The 12,245-nt window shown below is 33.5% G+C and overlaps 1 protein-coding gene across 7 annotated transcripts in view; it reads right to left on the reverse strand.

The window, feature by feature from the left end:
• The window catches only part of LOC145284706 (uncharacterized), a 2,222,015-nt gene that overhangs the window by 991,002 nt on the left and 1,218,768 nt on the right, over window positions 1–12,245 (reverse strand). The window lies entirely within an intron of this gene.

The following is a 12,245-nucleotide window of genomic DNA, read 5'->3' on the forward strand; positions in this document are numbered from 1 at the left end:
CTAATCATCTGAATGTAGGCTCTGACTAAAAAAAAAATGTTCTCTAGACTTCTTAGCAACTGGGCTAAACCAAACTAAGAAGCAATTTGTGAAAATGACGCATAATAACCTCAATGTATCTTTTTCTTTGTATAGTTTGTTGTTAGTGTTTGTTGCTAAAGCTACCAAAAGCTTTTCTAAAAAATGAAATTACTCTAAACAAAGCATTCTATAGTGAAGACTAATTGAACAAATTGTCATGTACAGGGACACACTTTTTATTTGATGCTGTTAAGCCATGTTATTTGCTATAGACTAAACTATTTCATCACATATATTTTGGCAGTTAAAGAATATTTCGAAATTTATTAATAATCACCTTCAAAGAAAACTCAGCTTAGCAGAACATCTCTTTTTAAAAACTTAAGAGTTATTTACGTGAACTATTAGAGGTTCTTACTTGCTTTGAACATAAACATTTTTACACAAAAATATTTTTTAAGTAATTTATCATACATCTAGTTCATATTTACTATAAAATTATGTTATATTTATTGTAAGAACTGAAAATTATCTCAAACAAAGAAATCTGGGGTAAAGAAAAAGGAGAACAAACTTTAGTGTACAGGAATTTATCCATATTCTAATTTTTGCTCAGTTTGAAATAAAATTATTTTCATGCATTTATTAAATAAATATTAAATTCTATTATTCGCAATAGAAAATTGAATTTACATTTCCTTATATAAAATAAGCGTCCGAAAATAAATAATGAAAAATTCTTTCAACTCTCACATTTGCCGTGTATTGAATATGATAAGCTGGTTATGAATAATATTTATTTAACAAAATACAATTCTTTTAGTCGTTCAGCACTATTTAATCATTTACTCCCTTCCCCCTCCCAAAAAAAACTTAAGACTTCAACCATGAAAGATAAATAGTTGGCAAAAACCTATTCCTGGTATACATAGAATTATTTTTTAACTTATTTTCATAGAGACTTAAAATTAAACTTGGTTTTTCATAAGGTCTTCTGTATCGAACATGAGAGTTTTTATATATATTTAAAACGTTATGTAAAAAATAAGGTACCTCAAAATTGAGCTGCAATATTTATAGAAAAGTATAATGTATACAGAAAAAAAGCAATAAAAATGTTTAGTGAATATATACTTCCTAAATTCTACTTTAAATCCCACAGGTCGGGTGATAAGGAAGTAAAGAATTATTGTAGTGTGTATTTCATGATTATTATTATTATTGCTAAAAAATAACCCCTAAAAGATTTGAAAAAGAAAACAATCGTTTTGTAATTAGTAAATAAATTAGGTTGAATTATATGATATAATATAATTTTAAAAATAAAACCAGATAACATTATATTGTCGGATTTTTTAAGTCAAGCATGAATTAAGCTGACAAGTCAAACTGAATTTTTGATTAGTTAATTTTCAGTTGTTATTGTCCTATGTTATTGATATTATAATAAGCTACTTAGCTGCAATTTATTTTTAAATAATATTGTCTTACCGCGATGACTGCTAATATGAAATAATAACCTATGTTAGGTTGAAGAATATAATAGAAATTTTTTGCCTTAAGTTTAAAAAATTAAGACAAATTAAAAGCGAAAATAATTTCACTGCTTGCCGGACAACGTCAGATAGATACAAATAAACAGAACTAGTTATTTTTTTTTAATTCTAAGAAAAAATAATATAAGTAAAAACGTGTTATTTTTCATAATCATGCAAGAATTAGCCAATTTTAAACAAACCTTAATTCTAGCAAGAAATTACTTTCTATCTGCAAATTTAAAAACATTGAACTTACCTTCTAATTTCATATCGCCATAAAAATACGACACTTTTATTTATTTTATGTAAAATAATGCAAAATAAAAAATTTAAATCAAGTGAGGAATGTAAATATGACCTTAAAGCTTTCAAATGTGAATATAAAAGTTGTTTGTGGCTAAAATTGAAGTACACAAACCAAAGTGAATTATTGTGATCAATCTGTTGTCATAAACTATAAATAAATAAATAGTATGTCTTGAAGAAGCCATTACTCAAGAAAGTAACCTAAATCTGCGTATCAGTTATGCTTTTTAGTGCACATGGCGACTCTGTATTCTGTAATATGTCAAATTCTTAAGTTATTTATAAAATTCTTATTCTGGGACAAATTCAAAGATAACTAATCAATGAATTCATGATAACGTTTTTCGTGAAGAAAGTTTGGCGAGGAAAAAAGAATCATTCTTATTACTTTTCATGATGAAGTTTCATCACACGTTCATGGATCAGTATTTTGCTTAACGTTGCAGGATTCTCAGCTTCTATTTCTTTGATTGTATAAACTTCTTAAGCTGTATTCTATGAATGGCATTTTTTGGTTTTACTTATAGAAGGAAAAATGATCAATGGTATCTAATGAGAGAGCGTCAGTCAATGACTAAGTAATTGCTCATTCTTGAAGTGAATTAGGGATAAATGTAGACTTATATTATTTTCTTAAACCTCTCAATGTCTTTGATTGTCTAATTTTTCCTGAAAAAAAAACTAAAAAAGAAAGAAAAAGATTTGCTTTCATCCAGTTGTGAAAGTGCATGATGAGTGTAGTTCATTGATCAGATAAGCAGCAGAATTTTTTTATCATTATTATTAAAGGTTCTAGATAGATCTGAGCTAAGAATTTAAACCCCATTCCATTATGATCATTATATTCTCTTTAATATTTTCTATAAATTCATTCATTATATAAAGCAAGAAAAAAAAAACGTTAATAACAACATTTCTTACAAAACTTTTAACTTTCAAAAATATTCAGATTTGGTTTGATAAAAATTTTGATTCACTTTTCAGCTTTGATTGCCAGCGTTTCATTTATGAATTTAATGTGATAAAGTTTTTATCTATAAACTTACTTAATTCGTTTGATAAATATCAGTTGAATGAATGATTAAATTAGTTTTTCTGCATAAAACAGATTGTAATATTTTCGAATACATAAAATGCTACACTAATTCAAATTAGATTTTTATAGTGAGACATTTTGTTTATTTTTGGAATGCTATAATAATAGCCAGTTTCAATATTTATTGAGTTAATGTCGATATGGTGTGAATAGAATTTATATAAAAATAAAACAAGCTTATTTTTAGACCAAATAATTTCAATAAAATGAGTAGCGATATTAATCTATATATCTATGAAAGTGAGAATGTGTGTGTGAGGACACTTCTCAACCTATAAGAACTTTTGATTTACAGACTTAAAATATGGTATATATGATATTCAAATATGTGGAAAATTTTTTCCTTGGTTTTCATCCGGACAAAATACCTGGTAAGTGGTCAAAGGTGAAAAATTGGTACATATTCTTATCTGTTTGACAACTGTTTCACAAATGTGCATGCGCGACCATGAAACATAACAGCTTCTTTATGTTAAGAATAAGCAGATTTGAAAACACTTTGTAAAGGTCGTATCAAGCTGGTCTAATGGTTATCGTACTTGACTCACTGTCTTTAGGTTTTGGTTTCAATTTAAGCTTGGGTACATTTTTTACTTACAAAAAGTGAACTATTTAGAAAAAAACATAATACTCGCATGCACATGTCTTAATTTCTGTATGAATTAAAATATAATATTATGCATATTTTACGACTGGCCAACGCCGGGTGGCCTGCTAATAAGTTAATATTTGTACCTTCATTTTCAGGTTTTATACTTTATGACAAACATTCGTGGTAGCGTTATCTCCAAAAACATTTGTGGTGAGGAGCCACCATGTTCAAATACATTTATGGTATGGATAAACCATCTCAAAAAAACATTTATGCTGTATAGCAACAATCTCAAAATACATTTGTTCTGTGGGGTAACCATCTCATCTGGTTAACTCACTCAAACAAGACCGATGATGAGGGGAGGTTCTGTCATGATTTCTCCATGGCTTATGACCTCACTCAGATTGTTCACGAACCCTCCCGTGTTCACAATACTGACAGCCAGTATGCAAGACTCCTAGACCTCTTTCTCACAACTTGCCCTGAACTGTGTTCAGCTTCTGTTCTGTCCGCACTTGGATCTTCCCACCACTCAGTTGTATCAATTAAGATAAAAATGAAATGTAATAAGTCCCCATATGTACCTCTCCATCGTACAGTATATCAATAATCTATGGCTGACTGGGATAGCTTCCACACATTTATATCAGATCTACCTCTGCGTTCCATGTTTAAAAGGATGTGTCCTCTATAGTATCAGACCTGATGGAATGGTTAATTGTAGGTATTGACCGTTTCATACCCTCGAAAAAATTCCAGCAAAAACCTAACAGCCAGCCATGATTCTCTCCGGAATGTGCTGCTGCCATTGTACATAGAAATCACTTTTTCCATTGCTTCCAGCGTAATAGATGTACTGAGACTAAAGCCGCTTTCAGAACTGCCAACAACCACTGTAAAAAAGTAATAAATAACGCAAGAGAGTTGTATGCTCAGTCCATCAAGTCCAAAGTAGCTGAGCAGCGGCTTGGTTCCGACCAGTTTTGGCAAATAGCAAACAGAACCCTGAACAGAAGCGTGTGCTCTATCCCAACTCTCCTAAATGGACCTGAGGTAATATTGTCAGCATCAGACAAAGCCAAACTCTTTGCCAAGAACTTCGCAGCTAATTCTAACCTTTGCGACCAAGGCTGCCAACCTCCAATATTTCCTCCTGTATCAAAAAAATGCTATGTGATATACAAATATATGTACGTGATGTTGCCAAGCTGATCAAAAACCGGCCCTGACCATATTCCAATTATAGTACTCAAAAGACTTCGACCATAACTTGTGTCCATCCTTACAAAACCGTTTAAACGGTGTCTTAAGGAGAATTGCTTCCTGTCACCCTGGAAAATCTCATCAGTATGCCCTGTATTTAAGAATTCAGGTAATCGCTCATCTCCCTCACAGTACAGGCCAATAAGTCTCCTGTGCGTCATGAGTAAGTTGCTGGAATCTGTGTTAGTAATCAACCATCTCAGCAAAAATAACCTTCTTAGTGACACGCAATATGGTTTCCGTTCTGCTAGATCTACAGCAGATGTGCTTACAGTTATATCTCATAGGAATAGCGAATCTCTCGAAAGAGGCTATCTTTCTAGGGCAATTGCTCTTGAAATATCAAAGGCCTTTGATAGCGTATGGCATAAAGGTTTACTTCACGGTATAGCTGGAAATGTCTTCTCAGTTATTAAATTATTTCTCTCTGATAGTTTCATAAGAGTAGTAGTTGATGGGCAAAAATCAGAAGCTCTTAGTATAAATGCTGGAGTCCCTCGGGGGTCCATCCTGGGACCAACTCTCTTCCTGATCTATATTAATGATCTTCCAAATCACATCCTTACATCATTCGTAGACATTTTTGCTAATGACACTTCTATCTATTGTAGCACATCTTAGACCATAAACGACCAAGTTCTCTCTGATTCTCTCTCCTCTGATCTTGAGCAAGTGGTACAATGGGGAAAGAGGTGGCTTGTTACTTTTAATGCATCTAAAACCAAGCTTTTATCTTTACATCATCAACACTCTGATCCCCATCTGGTATCAATTGAAATGAATGTCTCTCGTCTCGGGGATGCCTCATGTTTTGACAAGATTCTGGGCTTGACCTTTACTTCTGATCTTAAATGGAACACATACATAAAATCCGTTGCCAAAGCCGCTGGAAAAATGGTGGGATCCAGTAGATACTGCTGATGCAATTCTCTATCTATATAAACGCCAGGTACGGCCAAGGATGGAGTACTGTTGCCACATTTGGGCAGGAGCTGCTAGAAAGGACTTATCCTGCCTTGATAGAGTTCAAAATAGACTTTGTAGCCTTGTGGGGGATGTCCTTTTCTCTTCCCTGCAACCTCTTTCTCACAGAAGAGACGTTGCGAGTTTGTCTCTGCTTTATCGTTATTTTCATGGCAAGTGCTCGGCTGAGCTCCATTCTATGGTCCCCCCTCGCCAAATTTTCACAAGAAACACCCGTCTAGCAGAAAACACTATCACTAATTTCCCCTACTCTTTATCTGTGCTTAAAACTAAATGTAGATTCCATGAGCATCTAAAAAATGCTGAGATTAGACGACGTGTGCTTTCTAGACTTGAGAGCGAACAGGGCCTCACCCTCCAAAAATTGGCCGAGGATTGTCAACGGGTAGTCTGCGTAAGGAACAACTCGAGACACGTCGATCAGTCAGGTGCAACATTCATTAGAAGGACGACCTTCAGACCAGAAAAATACTCACCCTGAAAAAGCAAAGCTGGAAGTAAGAAAACTTAGGCTACACCTAATAAGTACCACCCAGTCATAAAACCCGGATCACCTACAAGCCTGTAGTATTGCTGTGGCAGGAAACATTGGTCGAGTCAATGTTTTTACAAAAATAAGTATTGAAACGAATGTGGCAGGAAGGGCCACAAGTGATCTAGTGCAGGAAGGAACATCGTTCGACAGACTAGATCCGACTTGCATTCGGATAAGAACCAGCACAAATATGTCACAGTTAACATCGCAAATAAAACTGTGCATCTACAATTGGATTTCATCCAGCATTAACTTTATGACGTGGAAAAGGCTAAGGAAACCAACCATGCGGAAGATGAAAAAATCAGCTCGAGCTGTGACAGGTGATAAAGTGGAATTTGAGAGAGAGCTCACACTCCCGGTGACCTTAAATGGTGTTACTAAAAAAGTGAAAGTGTATGTACATAGGACATCCGAAAACCTCTTTGGTACTGGCTGGGTGGAGTGATTCGAATTGTGGGACCAACCTATGAATAAATTCTGTCATAGGTAGGAGACTTGTCTATGGAGGCGCAACAACTGAAGGACGAGTTAAAGGAGGAATTTCCAGAAATATTCTCACCAAGACTAGGAAAATGTACAAAGGCTATAGCAAGATTCGAATTAAAAGAAAACACTCTGCCCATTTTCAAGAAGAAACGAAACGTCTCATTTGCAGCTGCAGAGAAAATCGACAAGGAATTGGATCAGCTAGAAGAGGCCGGAATACTATTGAAAGTAGCAGCAATGATAGGGCAGCCTCTACCGTATATGTGACCAAGAAGACAAACCAGATTTTTGTTTGTGCGGATTTCCCCACAGGTCTGAATGCAGCCCTCAAAGATTACCACTCCCCACACCAGAGGAGATATTCAACAAATTAAATGGTGGTAAAGTATTTTCTAAGGAGAATTTGAGCGATGCATATTTGCAAATCCCCGTCGAGGCGAAATGTTCAAAACTCCTCTGTATAAATACACACAGGGTACTCTACAAGTTTGGAAGGTTAGCTTTCGGCGTCAAGGTCGCCCCTGCGATTTTCCAGTGGGTCATGGACACCATGTTGAGTAGCCTTGATTTCGCTTGCACCTACTTGGATGATATTGTCATGGCCAGTAAATCCACAGATGAGTACCGAAAACATATACATGAAGTTTTTGAAAGAATTCAAAGTTTCGGTTTAAAAGTAAAAGAAGCAAAGCGTGACTTCCTGATGAAGGAAATACGTTACTTATGTCACATTATTGATGAAGATGGTAGAGACCCCGATCTTGAGAGAGTGGAAGCCATAAAGAACATGGCTGCTCCCAATAATGTGCAAGCACTACAAAGTTAGGCCTGGCTAATTTCTACCAAGTCTTCCCCATGCATATTCTTTGGGACCTCAACAGATGAAGCACTTCAACAATTTCTATGCATGTATAGGATTACACCCAACCCAAACACACCAACAGCAGTCTCACCTGCAGAAACGATGTTTGCGTAGAAAGTGAGATCCGTTTTTGACAAGCTCTTACCCCAAAAGTCAAGGCTACTAGTGACCAGTTGTGTACCTAGTAAACGTTTCATGTCAGGTGAAAGCGTGTTTTTCAAAAGTTATAAAAACAACACACCATTCTTGGAGGTGGGTACAATTACTAAGAGAGTCGGTGACATAGTATATATCATCCAAGAATCAACATATACCCACAAACGTCACCAGAACCAGCTAAGAAGATGTCGATCAGTTGAAACCAGCGACAGTCTACCATTGGAAAATGAGCCGATAGACACTGGCTTTGAAACTTTTGATCTTGAACCTCCTCAACCAACACCTGAACTACGGCGGTCGTTCCGTAAGAGAAAGTTTAACGAGCTATTGATGGTAAACCCTAAAAGGAAGAGGTACTGACAGCTTTTATGAACAAAAAGCTTGGGAGGGGGGTGTTGAAGACGCCTCTTCATGGGATTAATGGGCTATCTCATGACGTCACCTCCTCTGGTGACGTCAGTACTGGTAAGGAGTACTGGTGCTCAGCAGTCAGACATTGGTACGCGGCGAAGGAGGTCGTGTGCAAACGCCCAACAGTTGAGGAATGGTATTGCTCAACCCGCCTTGCCTGTAATATATGTGAATACATGTTTGTTTCTAAAAGTCCTGTGTTCCTTTCGTTTTATTAGCATTTAGCACCATAACAGTTATTAAAGAGTATCAGATTAATATATTAACTTTAGAGAAATGTAAAGTTGAAGTCAAAATTTGGATCTTGACCGAACTTTCTAAGGTCAATATTGAGAGATAATGTGATAGATGGATTGTCAGTGAAATGAAGATGAATATTATGAAAATATCAAATAGAATGAATAAAATGTTATGATGCACAACGTATCACACGTGTTTTTATACATTGGAGTTGAAGATACTATAGTTTGGGGGAAGCAACGTCATATTCATCATCATTTAAGACATTTTGGAACATACGGAGTAAGCCACATTCAGTTAAATATTTATATGGATAATAATGGGAAGGGGGGATAACAAAAATATGTGTAGAACGATGTTCAACTGGATACTTGGTTTTTATTTGATTTGATATCTATTATTATATTAAAAATAGCTCAATTAATTAAATGTTTATTTCCCTAATGCCTTCCCCTGTATATTTTAATCGCTCAAAATATATGCTTATATATACATTAGTTGTGGATTTAAAAAAATTTAATTTTAATTGTTGCAATAAACCAGAATTTGAAAATAACCTATCAAGTGAACTTAGCTATCTATTTATTTCTCTCGCTCTGTGTTGATTCAACCATTCTTTATTTCTTAATATCCCTGTGTGAGAATTTATGCAAAAGTGACTTTTTTCAGTATTGCTATTTATTTTACACAGTGTCTGTAAACATCAAAACCACTATGTAAATTAGATAGTAAAATGATAAGCCTCTTTGCTATTATGCATACTCGGATAGTACAGCAGTAAAAGAAATTATTATGTTTAGTTGTGCAAGAAACCTATCTTAACAGATATGTCACAGTTTATGATTTTTTTTTTTTAATGAAATCAAAGTAGAATAAATAGTAGTAGTGAGTTTCAACTAATGAGTAATTCCCTTAAACATGTCTGTATGTAATTTGCTCTTACTTTCTTCAGTTTATCATTGTAAATTTTTGTAATGGAAATCACTCCAGATAAGACATAAAGCCATTTGACGCCAGGGGCTAAAAGAAAATTTACCACTTACAGGTCAGAAACTAGGTAACATTACTTAGATGGATAAATTCCGATGCTGAAAATAACAAGTCTTCCCCTTGTCATAAATATTTTTCATGCTATGCGAGGGCAAAAAAACAAAGTAAGGGAAGTGAGAGTTACTAGGCTGTCGAAAGTAAACTCAAGGTCCACTTCCTTTCTAAAAATTATTTTTAAAAATTTGATGCCACAAAAATTGAGAAATTATTTGTATTTTTCGTTGTTACTTCTGATACTTACTTGTTTTTGATAAAAGGACAAAGTTTGGTACAAGGTCAATTTTAAATATGGACCAAAGTGGTTTGAATTCTCTGATGTGAGTGTTAACATTGACAAAGATTTTCTGAAAACACCCCTACATCTGTGGGATGCATCTATAGTTAGCCATAACTCCCCTACCTATTTTGGAGAAAACACTGCTGAGAAGGCAGATCTTAATTTTAATTGCCCTCACCTCCCTGCCATCCATGGCAACCTCCTCACACCCTTAAACTGGAGTCATGAGTGAACTTTGTTTTGTCTTCAAATTAATATTTTACAAAATGGTTGGTTGATGGTTTAAATGAATTGTAAATTTAATAAGAGTTTTCTTTTTTTTCAGTTTTTTTTTCAAGGCTTCATTTATTCATTATGTCAGTTTTGCTGGAGAGAAGTATATGCTACTGACTCATGTTGGGCATAAAATACGAATTTAAATATGTAAGTAGCCCCAGATGACATTCATTTATTCCTGTGATTTTGCACAAACAACATCTCCCACGAGAATTGAGCAATTAAGAAAAGCAGAATAACACACATTGTTTTTATTGTTTTACTTTCTGTTCTTATTCTTATTATTGTAGATTTTTGCAATTTCATTTTCATTTTTACGTATTCATTTCATATTGAGGAACGAAAGAAAGGAAATAAGTCATACAAAAGAGAAACGTTTTTTTTTTTAAATATTGTTATTCTGTTGAGTCTACAATTCATCATTTACCAAGTTTGATTTGTTTTTCTCGTATTTGTTCTATAAACCTTAAAATAAATTGATGTTAGTTCATTTTTCATTTGCTTGTCCAATTCTCAATATTTCATTAGCAATGCAGAAAATATTAAAAATCAAATATTTAAAATAACTGACATTATCATAAACATCTCAAACTCATGAATAAAAAGATATTTTACATATCTTCAACTAAAAATCACTAAGTGATAATTTGTGTGTATACATAGCTTTATATATATATATATATATATATATATATATATATATATATATATATAAATGTATGTATGTAGGTATGTGTGTATATGTATATATATACATATATATATAACTTTGTATCTATATATTGATATAGATATATATGTGTGTATATCCATATATACATATATGTAACTTTATATATATATATATATATATATATATATATATATATATATATATATATATATAGCTTTCTACATATGCATATGTAGTTTTAATAGCAGAAAATTCAATGTTGCCCGGGATACAATGAGGATCAACAAATATTTCACATTTCTAATACTGTCGTGAATTAGCCAATTTTATAATGAAATCGATTGATTGCCTACTCCAGTCGGGGATCCACCACAGTGCAACAGGAGGAAACTTCATATATCTTCCCACAGAGACTTAGTCCATATTATAGTTTGGCACCGTAGAGAACCTACTGTTGATTCTATAAAATTATTTTTAGATAATGGCTTGAATGGTTTAAAATGCAAAAGTGAAGTATAATGGTTCAAGTGTGCTCTAAACAGAAACTGTCTTATCAAAAAACCTACTGTTGATTTTATATGCCAGGCTGTTCTGTTTATGTGGTGCTAAAATTTTTCCAGTCTACTTGTGATGTTACACTATGTAAAGGGTATTAATTTTGGTCAAAATCGAACTATTCACCCTTTAATTAGACGTTTCAGATTATCAATTTTCGATGTTTATCAGAGGCATTCTGATATAAAAACCTATCTAAAACCACTCTCAGATACGTAAAGTATATATGTATGAAATTTAAAAAATAATCGGCCCAGTCGTTTCGGAATTCATAGAGAATGAACTCTCTCACACACACACACACACACACAGACACACACACACACACACACACACACATATATATATGTATGTGTTAACGCTATTAATTAAATATTTTGTCTACATGTGTCTATCTATTTTAACTATGAGATAAACATTTATTTATATTTACATTAACTAATACACTATTTATTAATTTTAATTTATGTAAATATTCATAGATGATATCATTTTCAGTAGAAAAATACTTATATAATTGTTTCCATGCATATCCGGTTGATCATTATTCTAGCATAACTGATTTCATTCAGGGTTTGGAGCAGGAATGAACAGGAGTTTTTATTCATTCCTGATAAAGGATTGGTGTGTTTTAAGCAAGTTGACAAATATTACTTTACCAAATTGTATTTTAATTAACGTCCTTTATTTACACCCATTCTCACTCATCCAGTCAATGATAAGTACATCTTTGGGTCCCATCTCACAAATTGAATGATATAATATATAAAAGTAAATAAGAATGATATGAATATTATGAGCTAGGTATAAAGTACATAAGATATATATACATATGTGTGTGTGTGTGTGTGTGTGTGTGCATGTGCGTGTGTGTGGGGGGTGTTTACCTATATACTTCCTAAGGATGCTTGCATG

Source organism: Euprymna scolopes, chromosome 9, assembly GCF_053919585.1.
Source record: "Euprymna scolopes isolate OS-2025 chromosome 9, ASM5391958v1, whole genome shotgun sequence".
Lineage (NCBI taxonomy): Eukaryota > Metazoa > Mollusca > Cephalopoda > Sepiida > Sepiolidae > Euprymna > Euprymna scolopes.